Source organism: Phyllobates terribilis, unplaced genomic scaffold, assembly GCF_046119375.1.
Source record: "Phyllobates terribilis strain yellow unplaced genomic scaffold, ASM4611937v1 Scaffold_1__5_contigs__length_1240528914, whole genome shotgun sequence".
Lineage (NCBI taxonomy): Eukaryota > Metazoa > Chordata > Amphibia > Anura > Dendrobatidae > Phyllobates > Phyllobates terribilis.
This window is the reverse complement of record NW_027362761.1, coordinates 764,273,594-764,301,135: the sequence shown is the minus strand read 5'-3', so window position 1 is coordinate 764,301,135 and position 27,542 is coordinate 764,273,594.

Here is a 27,542-nt window from a genome sequence, read left to right as displayed (position 1 = left end):
CTTTTGACATACCCCCAAAATCCTTTTTTATTGCTTTTGACATCTCTTGCAAGCCTTAATTCATTGTCCGCTTTAGCTAACCTGATACGTGCTCTGCAGGATCTGCAGACTGCATTATAATCTTCTTTAGATATGCCTCCCTCTTTCCATTTAATAAACATTTCTTTCTTTCTTTTTAGCATGTGTTTAAGTTCTGTGTTCATCCATCCTGGTTTCCTTAAATGCTTCCCATTCTTCCTACTTTTCGGGATTGTTAACGATTGTGCTTTGAGAATCTCATTTTTAAAAATTTCCCATCTTTCGTGGACATTTTTGTCCTTAAGGACATCCAGCCATTGGATCCCTCCTATTCTCTTTCTGAGTCTCTTAAAATCTGCCTTTCTAAAATCTAACCTTGAAGTTTGAGTCTTCACATGTCTTCCTCCTCTAGTTATCCAAAATTCTATAATAGCATGATCACTGCCTCCTAGGGTCCCAGCCACCTTTACCTCCTCAACCATTTCCTCCCTGTTTATAAGGATTAGATCCAAAGTAGCAGATCCCCTTGTTTTCTCCCCTACCTTTTGGAAGATAAAGTTGTCAGCAAGAGAGGATAAGAATTTGCTTGACCTGTTAGTTTTACTTGAGAGAGATTCCCAACAAATGTCTGGATAGTTGAAATCTCCCATGACCACTACGTCATATTTTTTGGAGAACTTGGTCATTTGATACATAAAGAGTTCATCCATATCTTCAGCTTGCCCAGGTGGCCTGTAGTAAATGCCTACAATGGTGTCCTTTCCGTTGTTCTCTCCTTGTATTCTTACCCAAACAGTTTCCACAGAACTCCCAGTCTCTGAAGCTTCAATCTCTGTGCAGATATACGCTTTTCTAACATACAATGCAACACCTCCTCCTCGTTTATCAAGTCTGTTTCTTGCAAATAAGTTGTATCCTTTTAGCCTTTTATTCCAATCATGTGTATCGTCCCACCAAGTTTCAGTGATTCCAATGACATCATATTCCTTTTCCTGCATTAGTAGTTCCAATTCTCCTTGTTTGTTGCCCATGCTTTGTGCATTTGTATAAAAACATTTTAGTTTGTGATTGGTTTCTCTTCCTCCCATATTTTTATTATTTAAATTGTTTTGTCTTTGTTCTTCCTTTCCACTTCCAGTAGCAGAGATCTCAATAGTATTTGTCAGCTGTATGGCTTTTTCTGGCCTTTTGCTTCCCTTCCCACATTGTTCTAGTTTAAAGCTCTTCTGATGAGTGTAGCAAGGCGACTTCCAAATACATGTTTTCCAGTCTTCGTAAGGTGCACCCCATCTCTAGCAAGTAGTCCATCATATAGGTAATTCATTCCGTGATCCAGAAATCCAAATCCTTGTTGACGGCACCATCGACGTAGCCAGTTGTTCACCTGTAGAATCTTATTCCACCTCATTGTTCCATGGCCATCCACTGGGAGGATGGATGAGAAGACCACCTGCGCTCCCAATTCTTTCACTTTCTTGCCTAAGTCTTCAAAGTCACTGCAGATGGTTTCCAGGTCCTTTCTTGCGGTGTCATTTGTCCCCACATGTATTAGCAGGAATGGGTAGTGATCTGTAGGTCTGAAGAGTCTTGATATCCTGTCAGACACATCTTTAATTTTTGCTCCTGGAAGACAGCACATTTCTCTTGAGGTTATGTCTGGTCTGCAGATAGCGGCCTCTGTTCCTCTTAACAGGGAATCCCCCATGACCACCACTCTCCGTTTTTTCTTCACATCATTCTTCTTTCTCCATCTAGGAGGATTCTGAGGGCTTACAAGGTTATTCATTGCTGGCAAAGTCTTATTTTGCTGTATTTCTTCATGGTTCTCCTGTGTGAGAGCCTGGTACTGGTTCCTGAGCAGTATGGGTGCTGACTGCCTCTCGATCCTCCTGCTTCTGTGGGTCACATGCTTCCATTCCTCTGTTTCGTCAGGTGCAGTTCGAATTTCTTCTCTTTCTGAATCATGTCCACTGTCTTTTCTGACTTCTGTTAACTCCTAATTTCCTTTTTTATTTTTTACTCCCAATTCCTTTTTTAGAAACGAGATGAAAGAGTTTGGGAGACATGGCAGAGAACTGGAGGATAAGTTCTGCTTCCTAGTGGTACCAAGCCAGATGGCAGCACACGTAGCTCAACATGGCTTAAGTGTTGGATATATGAAGAACAAAGAGCTGGGAAAACCCGAAATGGGCGTTTATTTGTTTCGACACATTGATGTTGCACTGAACGTTGCTCATCGGAAGAAAATGAGTTCAATTGTGGTATTAATATTTAAAGTATGTTTCTCGCTATTTTTATTGCCTATGTAAATCTTAAAACAGTCAAAGTGACGTGCCACATTAATTTGTATATTGTTTTTATATGTTACTTTTGTTTAGTAGTTTAGTCTTGAAACAATAGTTTTTGGTTATGAAATTTATTAAATTTATTTTATAGAGCATTAATGCAGGATGCCTGTTGAAAAATAAGTAATGGAAAAATCATGCTTGCTTAGAGCTGAGAAAGATTTTTACGGACTAGATTTGAAATTGTTTTCAAGACTAAGCGATACTGTTTTACACTTTCAGGCCACGTTCACACGTTCAGTATTTGGTCAGTATTTTACATCATTATTTGTGAGCCAAAATCAGGAGTGGAACAATCAGAGGAAAAGTATAATAGAAACACGTCACCACTTCTGCATTTATCACCCACTCCTGGTTTAGGTTTACAAACACTGATGTAAAATTCTGAACGTGTGAACATTGCCTCATTGAAGGTTTTTCAGTAGTAAATATACTACCTGACACTCTTGCTAAAATTCATGCGTACCATTACTTTTTGGTGAATTTCATTATGGACTCTGGTACCTCATTATACAAATTTGATGCATTCTATACAGGAAAATATAGTATAAACAATATTCAACATAGTAATGAGAAATATATTTTTCAAAGTTGGTTAACTTCTTCTACTGACTTTGTGGTATATCCAAGCCAGAGTCAAAGAGTGTGTGTGAGTATATACAGTGCATTGTGAAAGTATTTGGCCCCCTTGAACTTTTCTACCTTTTGCCACATTTCTGGCTTCAAACATAAAGATATCAAATTCTAATTTTTGGGGAAGAATCAGCATCAAGTGGGACACAATCGTGAAGTGGAACGAAATTTATTGGATATTTTAAACTTTTTTAACAAATTAAAAACTGAAAAGTGGGGCGTGCAATATTATTCAGCCCCTTTACTTTCAGTGCAGAAGTTCAGTGAGGATCTCTGAATGATCCAATGTTGTGCTAAATGACTGGTAATGATAAATAGAATCCACCTGTGTGTAATCGAGTCTCCGTATAAATGCACCTGCTCTGTGATAGTCTCTGGGTTCTGTTTCAAGTGCAGAGAACATCATGAAGACCAAGGAACATACCAGGCAGGTCTGAGATACTGTTGTGGCAAAGTTTAAAGCTGGATTTGGATACAAAAAGATTTCCCAAGTTTTAAACATCTCAAGGAGCACTGTGCAAGCGATCATATTGAAATGGAAGGAGTATCAGACCACTCCAAATCTACTAAGACCCGGCAATCCCTCTAAACTTTCATCTCGAACAAGGAGAAGACTGATCAGAGATGCAGCCAAAAGGCCCATGATCACTCTGAATGAACTGCAGAGATCTACAGCAGAGGTGGGAGAGTCTGTCCATAGGACAACAATCAGTCGTACACTGCAAAAATCTGGCCTTTATGGAAAAGTGGCAAGAGTGGCCATTTCTCAAAGATATCCATAAAAAGTCTCGTTTGAAGTTTGCCACATCCACCTGGGAGACACACCAAACATGTCGAATAAGGTGCTCTGGTCAGATGAAAACCAAAGTCGAACTTTTTGGCCACAATGCAAAACGATATGTTTGGCGTAAAAGCAACACAGCTAATCACCCTCAAAACACCATCCCCACTGTCAAACGTGGTGGCAGCATCATGGTTTGGGCCTGCTTTTCTTCAGCAGGGACAGGAAAGATGGTTAAAATTGATGGGAAGATGGACGGAGCCGAATACAGGACCATTCTGGAAGAAAACCTGTTGGAGTCTGCAAAAGACCTGAGACTGGGACGGAGATTTATCTTCCAACAAGACAATGGTCCCAAACATAAAGCAAAATCTACAATGGAATGGTTCAAAAATAAACGTATCCAGGTGTTAGAATGGCCAAGTCAAAGTCCAGACCTGAATTCAATCGAGAATCTGTGGAAAGAGCTGAAAACTGCTGTTCACAAACGCCCTCCATCCAACCTCAATGAGCTCGAGCTGTTTTGCAAGGAAGAATGGGCGAGAATTTCAGCCTCTCAATGTGCAAAACTGATAGAGACATACCACAAGCCACTTGCAGCTGTAATCGCATCAAAAGGTGGCGCTACAAAGTATTAACTCAAGGGGGCCGAATAATATTGCACGCCCCACTTTTCAGTTTTTAACATGTTAAAGTTTAAAATATCCAATAAATTTCGTTCCACTTCACGATTGTGTCCCACTTGTTGTTGATTCTTCCCTATTACCATAATTTTTAATATTTACCAAATGCCAGAATAATGAGAGAGAGAGAGAATATTTTAAGGCATTTTTATTACTTACTGCAAAGTCAAAAGTTTACATACATTTCATTAGTATTTGGTACCATTGTCCTTAAACTGAATGACTTGGGTCAAACGTTTTGGGATATCCTTCCACAAGCTTCTCACAATCGTTGGTCAGAATTTGGGCCCATTCCTCCTGACAAAACTGGTGCAACTGATCCAGGTTTGTAGTTCGTCTTGCTCACACCTGCCTTTTCAGCTTTGCCCATAAATTTTCAATAGGATTGAGATCAGGGCTTTGTGATGACCACTCCAAAACATTAACTTTGTTATCCTTAAGCCACTTTGTTACCATTTTGGCAGTATGCTTCGGGTCATTGTCCATTTGGAAGACCCATTTCCTCCCAAGCTTTAACTTACTGGCTGATGTCTTGAGATGTTGCTTCAGTATTGCCACATAATCTTCTCTCATGATGCCATCTGTTTTGTGAAGTGCACCAGTCCCTTCTGCAGCAAAACAACCCCACAGCATGATGATGCCACCCCCGTGTTTCACACTTGGGATGGTGTTCTTAGGCTTCCAAGCGTTTCCCTTTTCCTCCAAACGTAACGATAGTCATTATGCCCAAAAAGTTAAATTTTAGTTTAATCAGACCACAGGACATGTCTCCAAAAATTGAGGTTTTTATTCCTGTGTGCATTTGCAAACATTAATCTGGCTTTTTTATGTTTCTTTTGGAGTAATGGCTTCTTCCTGGCAGAGTGGCCTTTCAGCCCATGTTGATACAGTACTCGTTTCACTGTGGATATTGACACAATCTTACCAGCTTCCGCAATCATCTTCCTAAGGTATTTTGCTTTTGTCCTTGGGTTGATAAGCACATGCCGAACCAAAGCATTTTCATCTCTGGGACACAGAACCCGTCTCCTTCCTAAGCGGTATGATGGCTGGACATTCCCATATGTTTGTACTTGCATATAATTGTTTGTACAGATGAACGAGGCTCCTTCAGGTATCTTGAAATTGTACCCAATGATGAGCAAGTCCATAATTCTCTTCCTGATATCTTGGCTGATTTCTTTAGACTTTCCCATGATACTACACAAAGAAGCAGTGTGTTTCAGGTGTGCATTAAAATACATCCACAGGTGTGTCTGTAATTAACTCAGAGGTTGCGAGAAAACCTATCAGAAGCTTCCAAACACATGACATCATCATATGGGCAGTCCCGAATTAAAGGCATAGTAATCTTAGTGTATGTGAACTTTTGGCTTTGCAGTAAGTAATACAAATGCCTTAAAACATTCTCTCTCTATCATTATTCTGGAATTTTGCAAATATTAAACATTATTGTAATCCTAATTGACCTAAAACGGGAAAGGTTTATTCTAAGTTCATGTCAGAGAAAAACATGCAGATGTGTCTTTTTATATAGTGTATGTAAACTTCTGGTTTCAACTGTATATACTTGGACTCTGGCAAGCAGGCAGTGTCAGAGTTAGCTTTATGCTGCATGGTTCAATAGTTGGTGGAGTTTTGTTGTTTGAGAAGGCTTTTGGTGAATTTAGCTACAGACCGTTGCTTGGTTTTCGTTATGTGCAATTCCTCTCCTTCTCCTACTTTGATTTTCCCCTTCCTTCACTCCCGATGTTTCCCTCTGTTGTTTGTGAGAGCATATTTGTATGATTGGTACTTTCCTTTATCACTGTACATATTACCTTGTTAGTCTGGTTGGTGTATTACCATACACTACTACTCCCCTCTTCCCTGGTTGGGGGAGGGAACAGACTGAGCTTGGATTCACCTCTCCTGACCTGAGCCTGATAGATTGATGTATTTCTATGCAACTGTCAGGTCAGGAGAATTCCCAGGCCAGTCCGAGGATTCGGATGCGATTCTCACACGAGAAATACGGCCGTCTGTCTGCGTCCTAAGAACTGCACACAGTTGACTAAGTGATACATTGTTGGATTCAGGGTCTATTTGCCTCCATCATGCTGCTCTCAGATGAGGTAGCAAAAACCTGCTTACAGATTTTTTTTAACCACTTTACAGCCTTTGCCTTATTAGTACGCACAGGCTGTAATCCCCCGGTTCATTGAGGGCTCCGGCGCTGAGCCCGCACTGAACCGGGCACATGTCAGCTGATTATTACAGCTGACATGTGCCCGCAACAGCCGCAGGTGGAATCGCGATCCACCCGCGGCTGTTAACATGTTAAATGCCGCTGTCAATCTCTGACAGCGGCATTTAACAGCGCCACGCCGGAAGCGCGTCACTTACCCCGCCCATCAGTGACCCCGTCACGTGATCGCGGGTCACCGATGGGTGGGCATGACAACCCTGGGTCTGCAGTAGACTCCAGTGGTTGTCATGAGCTGGTTGCTATGAGCGCCACCTAGTGGTCGGCGCTCATAGCACAGGACCATTTCTGCTACATACAGGTGATCTGCTGATCACCTCTATGTAGCAGAGGCGATCGGACAGTTGCTGCTTCTTGTCTCCTATGGAGACTATAGAAGCAAGCAAAAAGTGAAAAAAAAATTTTTAAAAAAAATTAAAAAAATCTAAAAGTTTAAATCACCCCCCTTTCGCCCCATTCAAAATAAAATAATAATAAAAAAAAAAAACATACACGTATTTGGTATCGCCGCGTTCAGAATCGCCCTATCTATCAATATAAAAAAAGAATTAATCCGATCGGTAAACGGCGTAACGAGAAAAAAATTCTAAACACCAGAATTACGCTTTTTTGGTCGCCGCAACATTGCAATAACAGTACATCAAAACATCGGATCTACCCCAAAATGTTATCAATAAAAACTTCAGCTCGGTGCCCAAAAAATAAGCCCTCACCCAGCCCCAGATCCCAAAAGGTGGAGACGCTACGGGTCTTGGAAAATGGCGCTATTTTTTTTTTATTTTTTATACCAAACTTTGGAATTTTTTTTCACAACTTAAATAAAAAAGAACGTATACATGTTTGGTATCTACGAACTCGTAATGACCTGGAGAATAATAATGGCAGGTCAGTTTTAGCATTCAGTGCGCGTGGTAAAAAAAACAACAACTTTTTTTCCGTTTTCCCGTACACGATATGGTAAAACTATTAATGGCGTTGAAAAGTACAACTCGTTCCGCAAAAAATAAGCCCTCACACGGGCATATTGACCAAAAAATAAAAACACTATGGCTCTGGGAACAAGGGGAGCAAAAAACGAAAATGCAAAAACGGAAAATCCCAGGGTTGCCAAGGGGTTAAGGCACCTTATCGCTTGCACCTGATTCAGCCCATCTACACATGCTGGTGATCACACACTTGTTTGATGGGTGATTGGATTGTTTAAGCCACCATAAAAAATGATTGGATTTGGAACGGGGGATGTGCTGCCGACAACATGATTTATGGAAAGAGAATAGTGATGGGCGAGCACTAAAATGCTCGGGTGCTCGATGCTCGGGTCGAGCACATTGGAATACTCGGGTGCTCGACCCGAACAACGAGCCCAATGTACGTCTATGGGTCGAGCATTTTTCAGGCGGCTCCCCCCGGCGGTCTGCAGAGGGCCTAAAAATTGCCCAAATCGATGGGAACAGTGCTCAAATGACATGGGAAGAGCCCTGGAAGCATTTCTGACTCCCAGGTCACTTCTGTCAACAACGTTGTCAGAGGTATTACGCCACTTTTACGGACTTACAATAAAACATACAAAAACAAAACCAAAATGGATTTTCCTCGTAAATATGTTAAGGAACATCCCTTCCTGGGTAATGACTTGTATATAAAGCAAAATAAATAACCAAAACCAAAAATACTACTCCACACCTTGGGCTATGTTCACACCTAGCGTTTTTGATGCTTTTTTTCACTTTTGTATTGCTTTCAACCGTGACAAATGCATTCACCAGGAAATGTCATTTTAACATTTTACAACTTTATGTGGCCATGTGGTCTGTGACATATCATCAAACACATCGTGTTTCATTTATGAAGGAGGGACTCTGAAAGTCACAAAGCCTATTTTTATAGGGCCATCTGGCGGCCTTTACTATTCTTAAAGGACCATCAGTCGGCCCTCACTATTCTTAGAGAGCCATCAGCCGTCTATGTTTTATTGTTCCCATTACTAAGGAGTGGGTATCCTATACTGTTATTGTGTATGCAGTGAGTGGCAGGGCTGCCCAAAATTTGGGCGCACCCCAATACCCCTTTGAAGAGACTTAGAAGAGGGCCTCCTGAAAACAATGTTCCCATTATTAGGAAGTAGGTCTCCCATTGTGTTTGCCTATGCAGTGTGTTATGCACACGCCCGGACTGACTGGCGTGTGCGGGTGTTGTGGTTCCACTGGACCATGGACCGGAGAGTGCCTGGAGGGGCGTGACTAAGTATCTGGCCGATCCGACCAAGGTGGCACGACGGCATACGACGCCAGTGCACCAGGGAGAAACCGGGCAGAGGGACCAGGTGCTACTCCAGGTCAAACTCCGGACACGGGGGTTGACCCACACTGGGATTACTGGAACAGGCAGGTTAGGCTGGCACAGACTGGTGGATGTAAGCAAACACGGCAGGTATGCAGATGGGTGGATACAGGCGAGTATGCAGGCAGGGCGGTACTGGCCGAAAGGACGGGCTGGAGCACAGAGAGGTTAAGACCCAGTACAGACTGGGTCACAGAACCGCAGATGCGGTAGACAACCACAGCAGAGAGGGAACGCCCGAAGCGGTGGGCAAGAACAGAGCAGGACGGGGCTGCAGGAGCAGCGAGCACAAGCAGGGCAGGACAGGACTGCCGGAGCAGCGGGCAGGGCAGGGCGGAAACCGCAGAAGCAGTAAGCAAGATAAGAGCAGAGCAGAAACCGCAGGAGCGGCAAGCAAGGCAAGAGCAGAGTGAAAACCGCAAGAGCGGCAAGCTAAGCAGGAGCAGAGCGGACACCGCAGAGCGGAAAACAAGGCAGGAGCAGAGCAGAAACCGCAAGAGCGGCAAGCTAAGCAGGAGCAGAGCGGACACCGCAGAGCGGTAAACAAGGCAGGAGCAGAGCAGAAACCGCAAGAGCGGCAAGCTAAGCAGGAGCAGAGCAGACACCGCAGAGCGGTAAACAAGGCAGGAGCAGAGCAGAAACCGCAAGAGCGGCAAGCTAAGCAGGAGCAGAGCGGTAAACAAGGCAGGAGCAGAGCAGAAACCGCAAGAGCGGCAAGCTAAGCAGGAGCAGAGCGGACACCGCAGAGCGGTAAACAAGGCAAGGGGATAGGACTCTGTTCACAAAGAACAGACGGAGAAGGAAAGGCAGAACCAGAAGCACGCACAGTACTTACATAGAAGTAGCGAGCGTACACTAAATTCACAACAGAGGTACAGAGACGACGAGAAGGAATTTAGGAGCGGGTTCAGACTCTGCAGAAAGACGCAGAAAACAGACATAGAGGGAAAAGGGAGACAAGGTTAAAGTAGAAACGAGGCACAGGGAACAGAGGAACGGGAACAGAGACAGCAAGGCAGGAACACAAACAGGACTCTGTTCAGACGGGAACAGATACCACAAGGCAGGAACACAAACAGGACTCTGTTCAGACGGGAACAGATACCGCAAGGCAGGAACACAAACAGGACTCTGTTCAGACGGGAACAGATACCGCAAGGCAGGGACACAAACAGGACTCTGTTCAGACGGCAACAGATACCGCAAGGCAGAGACACAAACAGGACTCTGTTCAGACGGGAACAGATACCGCAAGGCACAGACAGGCAGATCTAGGAATACGGCCCCTAGAAGGCGAAAGAACAGGCAAGAAGCGTGTTCACAAGAACAGACCACAGTTCAGACACAGAACTGGAAAACAGGCAGGAAAACAGGATAGGACCTGGCATGTCAGAGACAAAAAGCCAACTGACAAGAAACAATGCTCAGGCGCCATCTTGAGGAAGAAGGTGGTATAAATACCCAAAGATGGACAGCAATAGGCTGAAGGTGCAACAGGGGCGTGTCCGCAGCAGGTACAAGAAACAGGAAGTTCAGCGGGCGTCGCCCTATGCAGCCAAAGTGGAGCAGAGCAAAGCACAAGGAAAGAAGCCAGTCCAGGAAGCTGGGCGGGAGATGAAGTTTGCGATCTTGCATGATGAGAGATGGAACACCATGCAAGAACGCCGCCAGGTATGCTACAGTACCCCCCCCTTACGTCCCCTCTTCTTCAGGCCTGCAAGGATCTTCCGCAGGGAATTTGGGGGCCAATCCCTCTCTTCAAGGAGATTACTTCTATTGTCCACAGGAGGAGACAAAACTGGTCTCATAATCTGGATGGCTAGGATGCGACTTCCCATCCAGCCATCTTCAGCAACAGATGAAACGGGTGAAGCACCAGAAACAGCACACAAAAAAGTCTCTCTACATTTATTTTTAGGCAGCACCCCAAAAAGTTCAGGAGACAACTGGAGGTCCTCTGCCGGGTTGGAGGGGTGCAGAGACTCGGGGGTAGCCTCTGCTTCGGGGTACATCTTGTCAAGCTCACAGGATGAAATGGGCAAAGTATCAGGTACAAGGTGTAGAGAAGACACTGCCTCTTTGTTATGTGGTGGTACCCCGGAGGATTCAGGAAACAACTGGGGGTCCTCCGCCAGGTTGGAGGGATACCGAGACTCGAGGGTAACCTCTGCTTCGGAGTACACAAGGTCAGACTCACTGGAAGAAGCGGGCGAGGTATCAGGTACCGAGTAAAGGAGGGTCTCTGTCCATTCGCTATCAGGTAGCACCCCGGAGGGTTCAGAAGACGACTGGAGGTCCTCCGCCTGGTCGGAGGGGTGTAGAAACTCGGGGGTAACCTCTGCTTCGGAGTACACTAGGTCGGACTCACTGGAAGAAGCGGGCGAGGTATCAGGTACCGAATAAAGGAGAGTCTCAGTCCATTCGCTATCAGGTAGCACCCCGAAGGGTTCAGGAGACGACTGGAGGTCCTCCGCCTGGTCGGAGGGGTGTAGAGACTCGGGGGTAACCTCTGCTTCGGAGTACACTAGGTCGGACTCACTGGAAGAAGCGGGCGAGGTATCAGGTACAGAGAATAGGAGAGTCTCTGTCCTTTCGCTACCAGGTAGCACCCCGAAGGGTTCTGGAGACAACTGGAGGTCCTCCGCCTGGTCAGAGGGGTGTAGAGACTCGGGAGTAACTACCACTTTGAGGCACCCATTGTCAGGCCCACAGGACTGAGCGGACGAAGTATCGGGTACCGGGTGTAGGGAAGTCTCTCTCCAATTGTCATCGAGTGGTATCCCGGAGGATTCAGGAGGCAACAAGGGGTCCTCCGCCAGGTAGTTGAGGTGTACAGACTCGGAGGTAAACACAGCTTCGGAGCATCCTTGGACATGCACACTGGTTAAAGTGGGTGTAGAATCTGATGCCAGGTGCAGGAAGCTCTCCTGTGTGGACTCTGGATGGGTAGCAGTCTCTTCTGGCTGGAGAACTGGTGCACCACCCACGCACATCACCCGCTGGGGCTTCTCCGGGATACAGGAAGATGAAGCTTCAGTAGGGACTTCAAGGTTGGGGTCAGGAGGTCTCAGGGAGGACAGACCCTGGCGTGACGGCTTGCCCCTGCGTCTAGCACGTCTGGACTGCCTCTTGAGGTTGGGAGCAGTATTCCGGAGAGTGTAGTCATCCTGAGTGGATTCAGGGCATCAACAGTCTTTTCGGGCAGGAGAACTTGTGCGCTACCTATGCACATTACCCGTCGGGGCTGCTCCGGGATACAGGGAAGTGAAGCTTCAGCAGGGGCTTCAGGGTTAGGATCATCGAAAGCCAAAAGGAAGGCCACCAGGAAGGCCTGTAGGTCAAGAACGATAGGATCCTGTGCTTCCCATAGGGGGTTGATCCATTCCAAGGCATCACCCGCTAGGTTGGACATTGTAAATCCCACCTTAACCCGATCAGAAGAATAAGCATTAGCATAGAACCGGAACTGCAGCAAGCATTGCCACACAAACGCACGGCATTGTTTTGGATCCCCGTAGTACCGTGGTGGATCCGCGGGAGCAGGTGCAGCTGCAGCAGGGACTCCAGGGTTGGGGTCATCGAAGACCATTAGGAAGGCCACCAGGAAGGCCTGCAGGTCAAGGACGATAGGATCCCAAGCTTCCCATAGGGGGGTGACCCACTTCAAGGCATCCCCCGCTAGGTAGTCAATTATAAATGCCACTTTAGACCAATCAGAAGGAAAAGAAAGAGGGTAGAACTTGAAGTGCAGCATGCATTGCTCCACAAATGCACGACTTTGTTTTGGATCCCCATAGTACTGGGGCGGATCCGCAGGAACGGGTGCAGAAAGCTCCATCTGGACGGGTGCGAAATAGCCTGGAACTCAGAGAAAAAAAAAAATTTATTTATTTATTTTTAATGCACGTATTAGCTGGAAAACGTCTCAGAGAGCGAAGGCCGTGGGGCTCAACGGGAACCATGGCCTGAGCATGCTGTTATGCACACGCCCGGACTGACTGGCGTGTGCGGGTGTTGTGGTTCCACTGGACCATGGACCGGAGAGTGCCTGGAGGGGCGTGACTAAGTATCTGGCCGATCCGACCAAGGTGGCACGACGGCATACGACGCCAGTGCACCAGGGAGAAACCGGGCAGAGGGACCAGGTGCTACTCCAGGTCAAACTCCGGACACGGGGGTTGACCCACACTGGGATTACTGGAACAGGCAGGTTAGGCTGGCACAGACTGGTGGATGTAAGCAAACACGGCAGGTATGCAGATGGGTGGATACAGGCGAGTATGCAGGCAGGGAGGTACTGGCCGAAAGGACGGGCTGGAGCACAGAGAGGTTAAGACCCAGTACAGACTGGGTCACAGAACCGCAGCTGCGGTAGACAACCACAGCAGAGAGGGAACGCCCGAAGCGGTGGGCAAGAACAGAGCAGGACGGGGCTGCAGCGAGCACAAGCAGGGCAGGACAGGACTGCCGGAGCAGCGGGCAGAAGCAGGGCAGGGCGGAAACCGCAGAAGCAGTAAGCAAGATAAGAGCAGAGCAGAAACCGCAGGAGCGGCAAGCAAGGCAAGAGCAGAGTGAAAACCGCAAGAGCGGCAAGCTAAGCAGGAGCAGAGCGGACACCGCAGAGCGGAAAACAAGGCAGGAGCAGAGCAGAAACCGCAAGAGCGGCAAGCTAAGCAGGAGCAGAGCGGACACCGCAGAGCGGTAAACAAGGCAGGAGCAGAGCAGAAACCGCAAGAGCGGCAAGCTAAGCAGGAGCAGAGCGGACACCGCAGAGCGGTAAACAAGGCAGGAGCAGAGCAGAAACCGCAAGAGCGGCAAGCTAAGCAGGAGCAGAGCGGACACCGCAGAGCGGTAAACAAGGCAGGAGCAGAGCAGAAACCGCAAGAGCGGCAAGCTAAGCAGGAGCAGAGCGGACACCGCAGAGCGGTAAACAAGGCAGGAGCAGAGCAGAAACCGCAAGAGCGGCAAGCTAAGCAGGAGCAGAGCGGACACGGCAGAGCGGTAAACAAGGCAGGAGCAGAGCAGAAACCGCAAAAGCGGCAAGCTAAGCAGGAGCAGAGCGGACACCGCAGAGCGGTAAACAAGGCAAGGGGATAGGACTCTGTTTACAAAGAACAGACGGAGAAGGAAAGGCAGAACCAGAAGCACGCACAGTACTTACATAGAAGTAGCGAGCGTACACTAAATTCACAACAGAGGTACAGAGACGACGAGAAGGAATTTAGGAGCGGGTTCAGACTCTGCAGAAAGACGCAGAAAACAGACATAGAGGGAAAAGGGAGACAAGGTTAAAGTAGAAACGAGGCACAGACAACAGGGAACAGAGGAACGGGAACAGAGACAGCAAGGCAGGAACACAAACAGGACTCTGTTCAGACGGGAACAGATACCGCAAGGCAGGAACACAAACAGGACTCTGTTCAGACGGGAACAGATACCGCAAGGCAGGAACACAAACAGGACTCTGTTCAGACGGGAACAGATACCGCAAGGCAGGGACACAAACAGGACTCTGTTCAGACGGGAACAGATACCGCAAGGCAGAGACACAAACAGGACTCTGTTCAGACGGGAACAGATACCGCAAGGCACAGACAGGCAGATCTAGGAATACGGCCCCTAGAAGGCGAAAGAACAGGCAAGAAGCATGTTCACAAGAACAGACCACAGTTCAGACACAGAACTGGAAAACAGGCAGGAAAACAGGATAGGACCTGGCATGTCAGAGACAAAAAGCCAACTGACAAGAAACAATGCTCAGGCGCCATCTTGAGGAAGAAGGTGGTATAAATACCCAAAGATGGACAGCAATAGGCTGAAGGTGCAACAGGGGCGTGTCCGCAGCAGGTACAAGAAACAGGAAGTTCAGCGGGCGTCGCCCTATGCAGCCAAAGTATAGCAGAGCAGAGCACAAGGAAAGAAGCCAGACCAGGAAGCTGGGCGGGAGATGAAGTTTGCGATATTGCATGATGAGAGATGGAACACCATGCAAGAACGCCGCCAGGTATGCTACACAGTGAATGAAAGGGTTGCCAAAAATTTGGAGGCACTCCAATGCCCCTTGGAAGAGATGTGGAGGAGGGCCTCATAAAAAATATTCCCATTAGAAAGTAGCGGGTCTCCTATACTTGTAATGCGCTTGCACTAAGTGTATGGGCTGACAAACATTTACCCCTGCGGGTATATGGGTCACCCCAGGCCTGGATGCCACAAACTTTAAAGGCTGTGTCTGAGAGCAGGAGGGAGGTTCTCTGGTCAGGGACCATTAGCATGCAGCACCTCCTGTCCCAGGCCAGTAGGGGGAGCAGGCTGCCCCTATAAAAACTGGAACTGAGGGCAGGGTTAGAGAGACCAGGACCCACTTCTGAAGCATCCAGAAGGGTTCCCAGAAGAGAGGGACAGGTCAGCGGCAGCTGAGGAGTCCAGGAGGCTGAGGAGGAACAGCAAGCCAGGGACAGAGGCGACGAGAGCCGGTCCTGGCTGAGAGAGAGAGAACTACACAACCGGACACTGGGGTCCGAGGCTGTCAGGGTTGCAAGCCCGGCAGCAGATCACCTACCTGCGAGGGATTTCAGGTCCCTTGGCCTGAGAAGCCTTGAGGCTCCGCCACACAGAGGGACCGGTACAGCACAGAGGAGCAACAGGTACCTAAGGCCCGAGTCGCAAGCCATACAGGCGTAGTGCACGGCCAGCTCAGGGACGTGGGCTATCACACCACTAAAGGGAGAGATAGTCAGCAAGGGCAGAGAGAGTACGGTAGGCCTACCCACTCACCCTGTCCAGTGGGGCTCGCCCGAATGTCCTCAGACACCCAGGCCCATTCCTACCCTGTACTCCTGTTGGGTCAGTGATAACATCTGCAGTAAAAGACCCTGGACTGCATTATTGGACTCTGTGTGATTTCTGCTGCGTCTGCACCATCACCCCCAGCATCCTATTACCTGCCCTGAGGCTACACTCTTCCCGTGGGGAGTTATTCTATCCCAGTGCTGCATACCAACATTAGCCTCAGCGGTCTGCCTGGCAGCGGCGGTCATCCCTGACCGCAATCCACGGGTGGCGTAGTCGGACATTCAAAACCCCACAAATAGACTGCCACAGCATTTGGTCTGACCACCCTGAGCCACGGGATCGGGTTGCCACCACTACCCCCATCATCACGCTGATGCCCGGTTCCGAGTGCCCCACGGCCCAGGGGGCGAGTCATATACAGGAACATGCTGTATAAAAAAAAAATTTTACTGGCATCATAAACACCCTTTAAAAAAATTATGTGAGTGTTGCATCACAGACCACGGTCACCCTGGTGGTGTGGTGGAGGATGAGGAGAAGGAGGAGGATAAGAGCAAATAGGCAAAATCAGGAAGCGTATACCCATGTGTGGGTGTGAAGAGGTGCATGGGAATATACCTCCCAAAAAAAGACACTGGATTTGAGTTTATGTTACTCTGCTATCTTTCGGTGGTGTTGAGAAGTCTGGCCCAATCCAGCCCTTGCTCATTTTTATAAAAGTCAGCCTGTCAGCATTTTCAATTGAGAGGCCTATGCGCTTATCAGTTATAATTCCACCAGCGGCACTAAAAACCTGCTCTGATAAAACGCTGGTGGCAGGGCAGGCCAAGACCTCTAAGGCGTAGAGAGCCACTACATTCCATGTAACCAGCATTCCGCAACCATCAGGTTGCGGAATGCTTCCGTCTCCACGAGCCTAAAAGGCAACATTTCGAGCACAAGCAGTCATGAAATGTGGGAATTTAGTAGTGTGGCCTGTGGGGCATTGGCTGCGTATTTGCGCTTGCGTTCGAAGGACTGGGGTATGGACAACTGAACACTGCGCTTGGACAAGGACATGGATGTGCTTCTATTGCTGCTACTTGAGAGTGTGCAACGACAGGTGCAGGGCAGGAGGCGTCTTCGCATGCACCATGGACAGGGGATTGGCTTACGTGCACAACAGCGGAAGAAGCAGTGGTGCCACTCGCAGACACTGTTCCTGGACCCTGAGGTTCGGCCTATAAAGTCTGGTGCTTTGCTACCATGTGCCTTATCATTCTGGTGGTGGTCATGATGCTAGTTTTGCCACACGTGCTGATGCTGGCCTGGCAGGTGGTGCAAATGGCCTTTTTGGTGTTATCTGCAGAGTCTTTGAAAACAACCAGATTCGCGAAGACCTAACAGTTGTACTGGCAACTTCCTTCGTGTTGGTGTTACGGGGAACGGTTGCCTGCCTTCTGCCTGCAGCCACGACACTGCTTCTTCCTGCCTTTTGGGGTGCTCTGCCTCCCTCCCCCTGTGTGCTGTTGTCCTCGCTCTGCATGTCCTCCTGCCAGGTTGGGTCAGTTGCTATATCATCCACCACCTCATCTTTCACTTTTGCACCCTTGTCCTCTTCCTTTCTGGCAATTGTGTCTCATCATCGTCCACCTCTTGTGACACTTTCCCACAGTTACCTTTGTGTGACCGTGGCTGCTCAAATATTTGGGCATCGCTGCATGCAATCTCCTCTTGCCCCGCTTCAAGTGGACCTGGCGAGAGGCCCAAATCTATAAATGGAAAAGTGAACAGCTCTTCGGAGTGTCCAAGTGTGGGATCAGTTGTCTCCAGGGACTCGGCATGGTGGGAGGAAGGAGGATCAGGGTGAGGAATATGCACTCCAGATTCATGCCTACTGAGACTTGACCTTGTGGAAGACAGGGTGGTGGTAGCAAAGTAACTGGAAGCATTATCCGCTGTCCAACCAACAACCTTTTGACACTGCTCTGGGTTCAACAGTCGTGAGCTGTGGTCCCCTAGGAATTGGGACAGGAAGGTCGGGCGAGAAGATGTGGGTGTTTGTTGTGGCACAATTTCAGCTTGTCCACGGCCTCGGCCTCTGCATGCACCATCACCATCACGTCCAGTTCTCTCAGTTCCCTGTCCTTTGCCACGCCTCTTGCCCATTTTAAATGGAGGACAATATCTTCCACGCTCACTACAAATGGCTGAATTTGGAACAAAGTTATATGTAATCCGTGTGATGGAGAAACCACAGTTTTAAATTCCTGGCCTGTAGGTAACCATTTTGAACAGCAAACCGATGTCAAAAACTTTGCTGACACACTGAAAAAAAAAATTAATGGAGACCTTCGCTCCCGCCGAGCAACCACGGAAATACTTTGCGAGCGCCAAGGATGTCGAGCAGTAGCGAGCATGCTCGCTCATCACTAAAAGAGAACTATCATTCTATTCCCATCAGTTTTCATCAGCCAGTGTAAATAGGCCACTAAATGAACACTGATTACCGAAATTGTTCGATCTGAATGAGACTTTAGTAGTTCAGGGAACTGGAGTCATTTTGATGGGAGGTGTTAAGTGTGTCCATGTAGTGGCTCATACATAAATCTAGGCGTTAGGTTCACGACCAGTCAGCTCTCTTATCTAGTTCGTTTTATTTCAACTTCTGTGATTCTTCATAAAAGAAAAATTATTAAGGACTCTCTCTTGTGTTGTGCCATTCCTTTTGACAGAGGCATTTAACTAGTTTACAGCCGCGGGTGGATCGCGATTCCACCCGCGGCTGTGGCGGGCACATTTCAGCTGTAATAATCAGCTGACATGTGCCCGGTTTAGAGCGGGCTCACCGCCGGAGCCCTCACTGAACCGGGTGTCATGACACATGACGTATTAATACGTGATGTGTCATTAAGGGGTTAAAAAATGCTTGGTAATACGTGCCCCATGGTCCCTAATGATAATTCGCATGTGCTATGCACATGCTGCGGAAATTTCCGCTGCGGATTATCATTGCGGAAAAATACGCAGCATGTCCATTAATTTTGCGAACACGCAGCGTAATTTCCGCCATTGACTTGCATTGAATCGCTTAATATCCGCATGACTACATGTGCACATGTGGATATTAAGCAATTCCGTGTGCGGATGGTACCCGGGTCTGGAGAAGAGGAGACTCTCCTCCAGATCTGGGTACCATGGTACCTGTTAAAAAAAGAATTTAAAATAAAAAATAAAGTTTATAATTACCTTCCGATGGCCCCCGGTCTCCTCAGCGATGCGACCCCCCCAACAGATCAGGTTTTCAGGATCTCCTTAGTATTGCACAGGTGATGGAATTATTATCAAGGCATAAAAAAATGCCACAGGTTCAGGAGATCCTGAAAACCTGATCTGTTGGGGGGTCCTGAGGACTGGAGTTGAGAAACACTGGTCTAAAAGGACCATCCATGAAGTCATTTAGTCATGTGACAGTTCACTTGACCGCTGACGTCGGCGGTCGCGTGACCTGTTACATGACTAAATGACATCATGAAAGGTCCTTTCACTCCACCGCGAGCAGTACAAGAGACCGGATGCAGCAGAGAAAACACCGGCAGGGGCCATCGGAAGGTAAGTATAATCTTTATTTTTTACCATTCTTATTCTCTTTTTTTTTAACTATTACTTGGTCACACTATATAAATTCATGCCTGTTGCATGGATTTATATAGTGTGACCAAGTTGTCAAGCACTTTTCCAAGTAATGCTAAAATCGCTTGGAAAAGCGCTTGATAAACCGCATGCAGAAATGCATGCAAAAACGCTTGACAAATGCTTCTACCTGGCAGGAAAAATGCATGTAAAATCCACATGGGTTTTTCCTGCCAGGGAGATGCTGAAAAAATATGCAGCGTTTCTGCATCGTGGGCACTTAGCCTAAAGGTTTAGATAGATAGCTGCCGCTGCCCTTGGCTGGGGGTATGATCTTCCAGAGGGAAATTACCAAAACAGAATAAAAACATGTTTAAAAATTGACTGCACTGCTGGAAAAAAGTCTCTTGCTGCGATATTCTTAGAAGGTTCTTTATTGTCCACTACTCGTTTCAATGCCATGTTGGCATCTTTATCAAGTATTTTCTTTTACACTTAATAAAGATGCTGTTACGCCACCTAGTGGCACAAGTGGATTAGTGGACCCACTGTGCCACAGGGCCAGATCTGCCTAGGTAGGTGCGTAGCTAAGCGGCAGATGCCAGTACTGCAGCGGCTGACCCCAGGAGTCAGGTTAGCTGACACAGGCTAGGACTCCATTCAGAATCGTAGGTTCAGGTTTATTGCAAAACTGTGACTGACACGGAGACTCAGGCAGATACTTCTGGGATAGGTTGTAGCTGTCCGGGTACACGGATAGAGAAACGTTCAGGCTCTGGCTGCACCGGAACCAGGGGAGAATATTCGGGGCCCTGGCTGCACTAGGACCAGGGGACTTCAGGAACAGGACTGGCCACACCAAGACCAGGGGACAATGTTCAGGGCGCTTGGAGCACATGGACCAGGGATTCGGGTTCAGGACCTGGCCACACCGGAATCAGGGATTCAGGTACAGGACACTGGCCACACAAGGACCAGAGGACCTCTCACTAGTAGGGGAGACTACATACTAATGAAAGCTGTTGCTTCGACAACTCCCAAAGGGAGTTATTTATACAGAATGACTATTCACTAATAGGCTGAGAGCCATCCAGCAGGTGTAGTCATTATACTAAATGCTTCCCAGCTATTCGCTGGTGGGAGAATTTTACTATGTGCACTCTAAGCCAGCTGCCAGGAAGTCTGGCATGCACAAGCAGGAGACATGCCAGCAGAAAGGGACCACCCCGTGGGGCCGGAGCAGTGAGTATGCCAGTGTACCTGCATGGAGAGGGAGGGGAAGCCATGCAGGCGAGCTGGCAATGGTGTTACAGATGCCAGTATAGCATTGAAACGCGTAGTGGACAATAAAGTACCTTCTAAGAATTTCTTAGCAAGAGTCTTCTTTCTAGCAGTACAGCCAATTTTTAAACATGTTTTTATTCTGTTTTGGTAATCTCAGACAATGGCATTTAAATGGAACACGTGATGGTGCTTGCGCTCAACAGCTCCTGTCACCCCCTGCAATGCGGTCGCTGTGGACTAGTGTTGAGCGAGTATGTTCTGTCCGAGTGTGCTCGGGCCGAGCTCCGAGTATTTACAGCTGCTCGGTGATATGGTTGAATCGCTCCCGTGTGCATGATTTGCAACTGTTTGACAGCTTTATTACATGGGAGGAATGTCTATTTCTTACACATTGCTCACATGTAATAAAGCTGTCAAACAGTCGCAAATCATGCACATGGGAGCGATTCAAACATATCACCGAGCAGCTGTAAATACTCGGAGCTCGGCCCAAGCATACTCGGAACTGAACATACTCGCTCAACACTACTGTAGACCAGAGAATTACTGTCATCTTGGTACTCCTATAAACCTCAGCAGTAGGCTGTGCTCCATAGGAAACCATGATTTTTACTAAATACAGCAATAGTGTGGTATTGCATTACATAGTACAAACAATTACAGATTGAAGTCCCTATGTAAACCAAAAATAATAATAAAAAAGTTTAAAAAAATTCAAACCATCCCTCTTCCCCATTAAAAATAATGGAATAAAAAAGCATATACTACTCACAAAAAGTTAGGGATATTTGGTTTTCGGATTAAATTTATGGAAAACTTAAAAAGTTACTCTACAGTGATATTTTATCATGAAGGTAGGAAATTTAAAGGGAACCTGTCACATCCTAGCTACTATCTACACTGCCCCCATTGCTTTGTTAGTGATGCAATGTGCTTCACTAACAAGCTTTTTTCATTGAAATCGATGGTAGTATAATGATTTTATAACTTTATATACACTTTGTCCTACTTTCTCGTATTCTCGCGAGACTGACAACGTCATTCTGATTGACAGCTGGATTCCCACTGTCTAACTGGGGGAGAAGGCTGTCAATCAGAATGAGTCGGACATCACGCTCTGCCCCATCAGCAGAGGCAGCTGAATCCCCGACAGAACGGTCTGTGACCGCTCTGTGCCGGGGAAGAATGCCTTCGGGCAGAACAGGCAGGTAAGTAGCAATAACTGCCTGTTAGTGCTTAGGCACATTTTTTGTTTTTGATAAAGTCCCAGATATCCCATTTAATGAAGGGTGAGAGGGAGAAAGCTCAACCACTTTGTGAATTTTTTTTTTTTTAAATTAATAAAGTGAGTTTTTTTATTATCGCTTTCTGTAATATAAAAATTACACATCTCTCTGATTGTTCAGTTTTGATAGAATTCAAATTTTCCTGTATGTCCACAAGTCTCAGCCAGTGATGGAGCAGCCGACAGAATCATCAGAATGTACAGCACAACAGTGTAGTAAATGATAACAGCAGTGTTTTCCAGTGACCTAGACATTCCTGTAATAATTTGTCACTTCTGTGTTGTACATTATGGTGACTGTCGGGGGAGCTTTTTTAGGCCTCTCCCCGCGGAGCTCCGCCCACTCTTCGTAATGTCCGTGCTGCGGACAGGACTGTGGACAAAAGGGAAGAGTCACATTCTGGCAAAACTGAACAATCAGCGATAAGAGGAATTTTTTATATTACATAAAGCGACAATAAAAATGTAAGTTTCATTAATCAGGAAAAAAAAATATTTTGCCCACATCCATAAAATATATAACAGTGTAAAAATACATAAATTATGTAACAGTGTAAAAAAATAATTTCTGAGTTATGATGTTTGCTCCATTAAAAACATGAGCAATTGCATAAAAAAGCATAAGAAAAACAATAAAAAGCCAGTTGAGGCGACTAGACTGCAGTGAGTATGAGGACCCTGGAATCAACTCTGATCTAGTGGTGTCAGTGCTGAACTGTCTACACCGGAGTGGATTTTTTGACGCCCGCGCTCAGCAACTCCAATCTAGTCTCCTCTGCAGTGAAGCGTCTAGATCGGAGTGGCTAAAGTGAGGAGCACAAGAAAATCACCTCCGATCTAGACACAACCTTGCCAGGAGCAATATTCAAATACATGGGCAGCGCCAGCAGTGTCTGAATAAGAGAATCACACCCCTATGACTGAATACGAGCAGGTAGGACAAGGTGTATACAGTTGTGCTCAAAAGTTTACATACCCCGACAGAATTTTTCCTTTCTTGGCCTTGTTTCAGAGAATATGAATGATAACAAAAAACTTTTCCTTCACTCATGGTTATTGGTTGGATGTAGCCATTTATTGTCAAACTACTGTGTTTTCTCTTTTTAAAGCTTAATGACAACCAAAAACATCCAAATGACCCTGATCAAAAGTTCACATACCCAGTTCTTAATACCGTGTATTGCCCCCTCTAACATCAATGACAGCTTGATGTCTTTTGTGGTATTTGTGGATGAGGGTCTTTATTTTCTCAGATGGTAAAGATGCCCATTCTTCTTGGCAGAAAGCCTCCAGTTCCTGTACATTTCTGGGCTGTCTATCATGAACTGCGCACTTGAGATCTCCCCAGAGTGGCTCAATGATATTGAGGTCAGGAGACTGAGATGGCCACTCCAGAACCTTCACTTTATTCTGCTGTAGCCAGTGACAGGTCGACTTGGCCTTGTGTTTTGGATCGTTTTCATGTTTGAACGTCCAAGGACGTCCCATGCGCAGCTTCCGGGCTGATGAGTGCAAATTTGCCTCCAGTATTTGCTGATAACGTGCTGCATTCATCTTTCCTTCAACTTTTATTACGTTTCCTCTGCCTTTGTAGCTCACACATCCCCAAAACATCAGCTATCCACCTCCGTGCTTTACTGTAGGAATGGTGTTCCTTACATCAAAGGTCTTGTTGACCTCTCTGCAAATGTAACGTTTATGGTTGTAGCCAAAAAGTTCAATTTTGGTCTCCTCACTCCAAATTACCTAGTTCCAGAAGTTTTGAGGATTGTCTCTGTGCTGTTTGGCGTATTGTAGGCGAGATACTTTGTGACATTTGTGCAGTAATGGCTTTCTTCTGGCGACTTGATCATGCAGCCCATTTTTCTTCAAGTGCCTCCTTATTGTGCATCTTGAAATAGCCACACCGCTAGTTTACAGAGAGTCCTGAATTTCAGCTCATGTTATTTGTGGGTTTTTCTTTGCATCCCAAACAATTTTCTTGGCAGTTGTTTTTGTTGGTCTACCTGACCGTGGTTTGGTTTTTACAGAGCTCCTGATTTTCCATGTCTTAATCACAGTTTGAACGCTGCTGACTGGCATTATCAATTACTTGGATACTTTTTTGTATCCCTTTCCTGTGTTATACAGTTCAACTACCTTTTCCCTTAGATCCATTGACAATTCTTTTGCTTTCCCCATGACTCACAATCCAGAAACGTCAGTGGCTGGATGAAAGATGCAAGAGTCTGTCTGGGTCCCAGTAACTCACTCAGCCTTTATCCACACACACTGATTACAAGCAAACAGGTCACATGTGAGGAAGTTACCTTTAGTAGCCATTCAAACCAATTTGTATGAATTTCTGTGCATGTTATCAGGCCAAAATCACCAGGGTATGTGAACTTTTGATCAGGGTCATTTGGATGTTTTTTGTTGTCATTAAGATTTAAAAAGAGAAAATACAGTAGTTTCACAATAAATGGCTTCACCTAACCAATAACCATGAGTGGAGAAAAAGTTTTTTGTAATCATTCATATTCTCTGAAACAAGGCCAAGAAAGGAAAAATTCTGCTGGGGTATGTAAACTTTGCACATTGCATCACTAACAAAGCAATGGGGCAGTGTACATAGCAACTAGGATGTGACAGGTTCCCTTTAAGTAAAAGCATGCAGTGGTGATTTCTTCATCTCAAATAATTTATTGAAACAAAGGCCAACAACAGTAGTGAGTATACATAACCTCCCCTCCCACCCTCCAAATAAAATGTCAATGTCTCAATAACTTGTCGTGTGGCCTTGAGCATCAATTACAGCTTAACAACATTGTCTCATGCTGTCCATAATTCGAGTTATTGTCTTCTTAGGCATGGCTTCCCTCTCTTTTTGAAGGGCAACCCTCTGGTCATTGAGGTTCTGGGGTACAGAGTTACGAGCCTCTATACGGTGACTCATCTGAGCTCGTAGGGTTTTCTATGGAATTCAGCTCTGGAGAAAGTGCAGGCCACTCTATTTGAGGTACCCCAGACTCCAGCAACTGTTTCCTAAAGATGCATCCTCGATGAGCTGGAGCATATTCGTCCATGAAGATGAAATTAGGCCTGTGTTGTGTATGAAGAGGTACTGGATTAATGATGTTATTCAAGTAGTAGGGGCTGGTCACTGTACTCTTCACAAAGTGAAGGAAGTTCTGTATTGACTAGACACACTTGCCCACGCTGTAACACCATCACCAGCAAAGGCTCATCTGGTGACAACAGTATCTAATGCATAGCGCTCTCCTTGACTTCTCCAACATCGTTGGCTGTCATAATTTCTGCTCAGCGTTAATTGACTTTCATCAGTGAATGACCCACTGGTTCCTTGTCCAGGGTAGATGCTCGCTGGCCTTGGTGCTGTGGTCAGGTACCCTTGCAGGTTGTCTAGCATGTAAGAAAGTCCTACTGAGAGCTGGAAGAGCCGAGAAGCCACTGTAGACAATTTTCCTTGAAGCTGAGGTTGAAGTTTATTTAGAGATGCGCAACAGAACAGTTTACAGAAGGCAGTGAGCTAAAGTACAAAAACACCAGGTGTCCAGACAGGTAGCACAGCAATGTGCAATCTGGCGATGGTCTGGCCTTGTTCAGGCGATGGTGTGGCCTGGCGGTGGACTGGCCCTGGACAACAGTATCGGGAGGTTTTTATACATGGTTTAGACAAAAAGAAACTACAGGCTGCGGAAAAGGGTGTGTACATGATAACCTCATACAGCAGAAAGATATGTATTTTAGACAACAAAGACAATGATAATGCAACATGACAATATTTATGAGTATTTCACCAAACTCCATTAGAATCCATAAATCCCCATGTCCTTTTTAGTTAATGTCGTTACTCACATAACTCTTCACATATTGACTACTGTTTTTTCCTGATTTATATTCCACAATCACATTACTACCATGTAACACCACTTATTTATTCTCACAATGCCCTGCAGCTTCTCCTATTAACCTTTATGGACGCCATTCATACCTGGTAATGGTACTGATGTCATTGTATGTCTCCATTCTGGGGAGAGCTCCCAGAACTGCATCTCATTAGCTGCAAAAGTTAGTTGACGAAAGTGTTTCCAAGATGGCTGGTAGGTCCAACATGGCTGTTCAGAATATTATGACTGACCATTCTCTTACATATCACGCATACCACGCTGATGTAAGTGGTTTTGAATGGTCTGACACTTGGGTGACTCCCTTAAATGTGCCTGGAGTTGTGCGGCATTCATCATCTGGTTCCAAAAGGCATTGTTCACAATGTAACGGTCATCATTGTGGGATGTGGCCAAAGGACATTCACTTCTCTGCCTTTCTGTGACTTCCAGTCTCTGTATCTCTGTTGCAACCTGTTGATGACACTCTAAGCTCAGTGGCCACTTCCGTTTGAGAACATCCTGTTAGAAGCCTCGCAATGGCGAGGTACTGTTCATCAATTATTAGGTGTTGTCTTGGTCTCATGATGTTAAAATGTGAACAGCATGATCAGGAGGACTGTTTACGTACCAATTCTAACTGAACCCCAAAATTTATTGAACGATTCATAGATCAAACACCTGTTGTGAATTTTGCCATTAAGCTCCTTGTTAGAGAACAGCAAGTTGTGCAAAAAGTACTGAAACACTGAACAGTTGAACATGTGTATTCAAAAGTTTAGAAATGGTGACGTTAAGTTCAACCGAAAAGGTTATAGTGCATTTTACGATCATCGTGAAATTTCACCCGAAAGCCAAATATCCCTTTTTGTTATTGCCTCGTAGTGTATTTGGTATTGCCGCGTCTGTAAAAGTCTAATATGAAAAGAGAAAAAAATCTAAACCCATGATTACATTTTTCTTTGCTCGATCAAAATGTGATGTGCCTCAAATTGATATCAACAAAAACGTCAGCTGAACACAATAAAAAACAAGCCTTCACTTGGCTCCATCAATGGAAAAATAAAAATGTCTCAGAAAATAGCGCGGCAAAGCAAAACATAATTTTTTATTTATTTATTTTTTTTACAAAATTCAGATTTTTTTTTTTTCTTCACTTTAATTAACAAAAAAATTAATGCAAGGTTGGTATTGTCTTAATTGCACTGACCTGGAAAATCATGTTTCCAGGATTCTTATCAAACGATGAACACTAAAAACTCCAAAAAAATAATGTCGGGATTGACTTTTTTTCCCCCATTTCGTTCCACTTGGAATACCCCCCCCACACACACACACACACACACACAAACACACACACTTTTCAGTACATTGTATGACAAAAAAAATATGAATGATCTCATTTAAAAGTACATCTTGTTCCGCAACCGACCCTTATACATCTATGTCGATGGAAAAATGTATGGCTCTTGAAAGATGGTGAGGGAAAAAAAAATAAATGTGCAAAACAAAATATTCTATGATCCTTAAAGGGTTAATATAGTGGTTACATATGACCTTGCAGTCTATGGCTCACCATCAGTTGCCTGGCTTATTTCCATAAGCATTGGTAACAATACTTCATTACTCAATAGGGG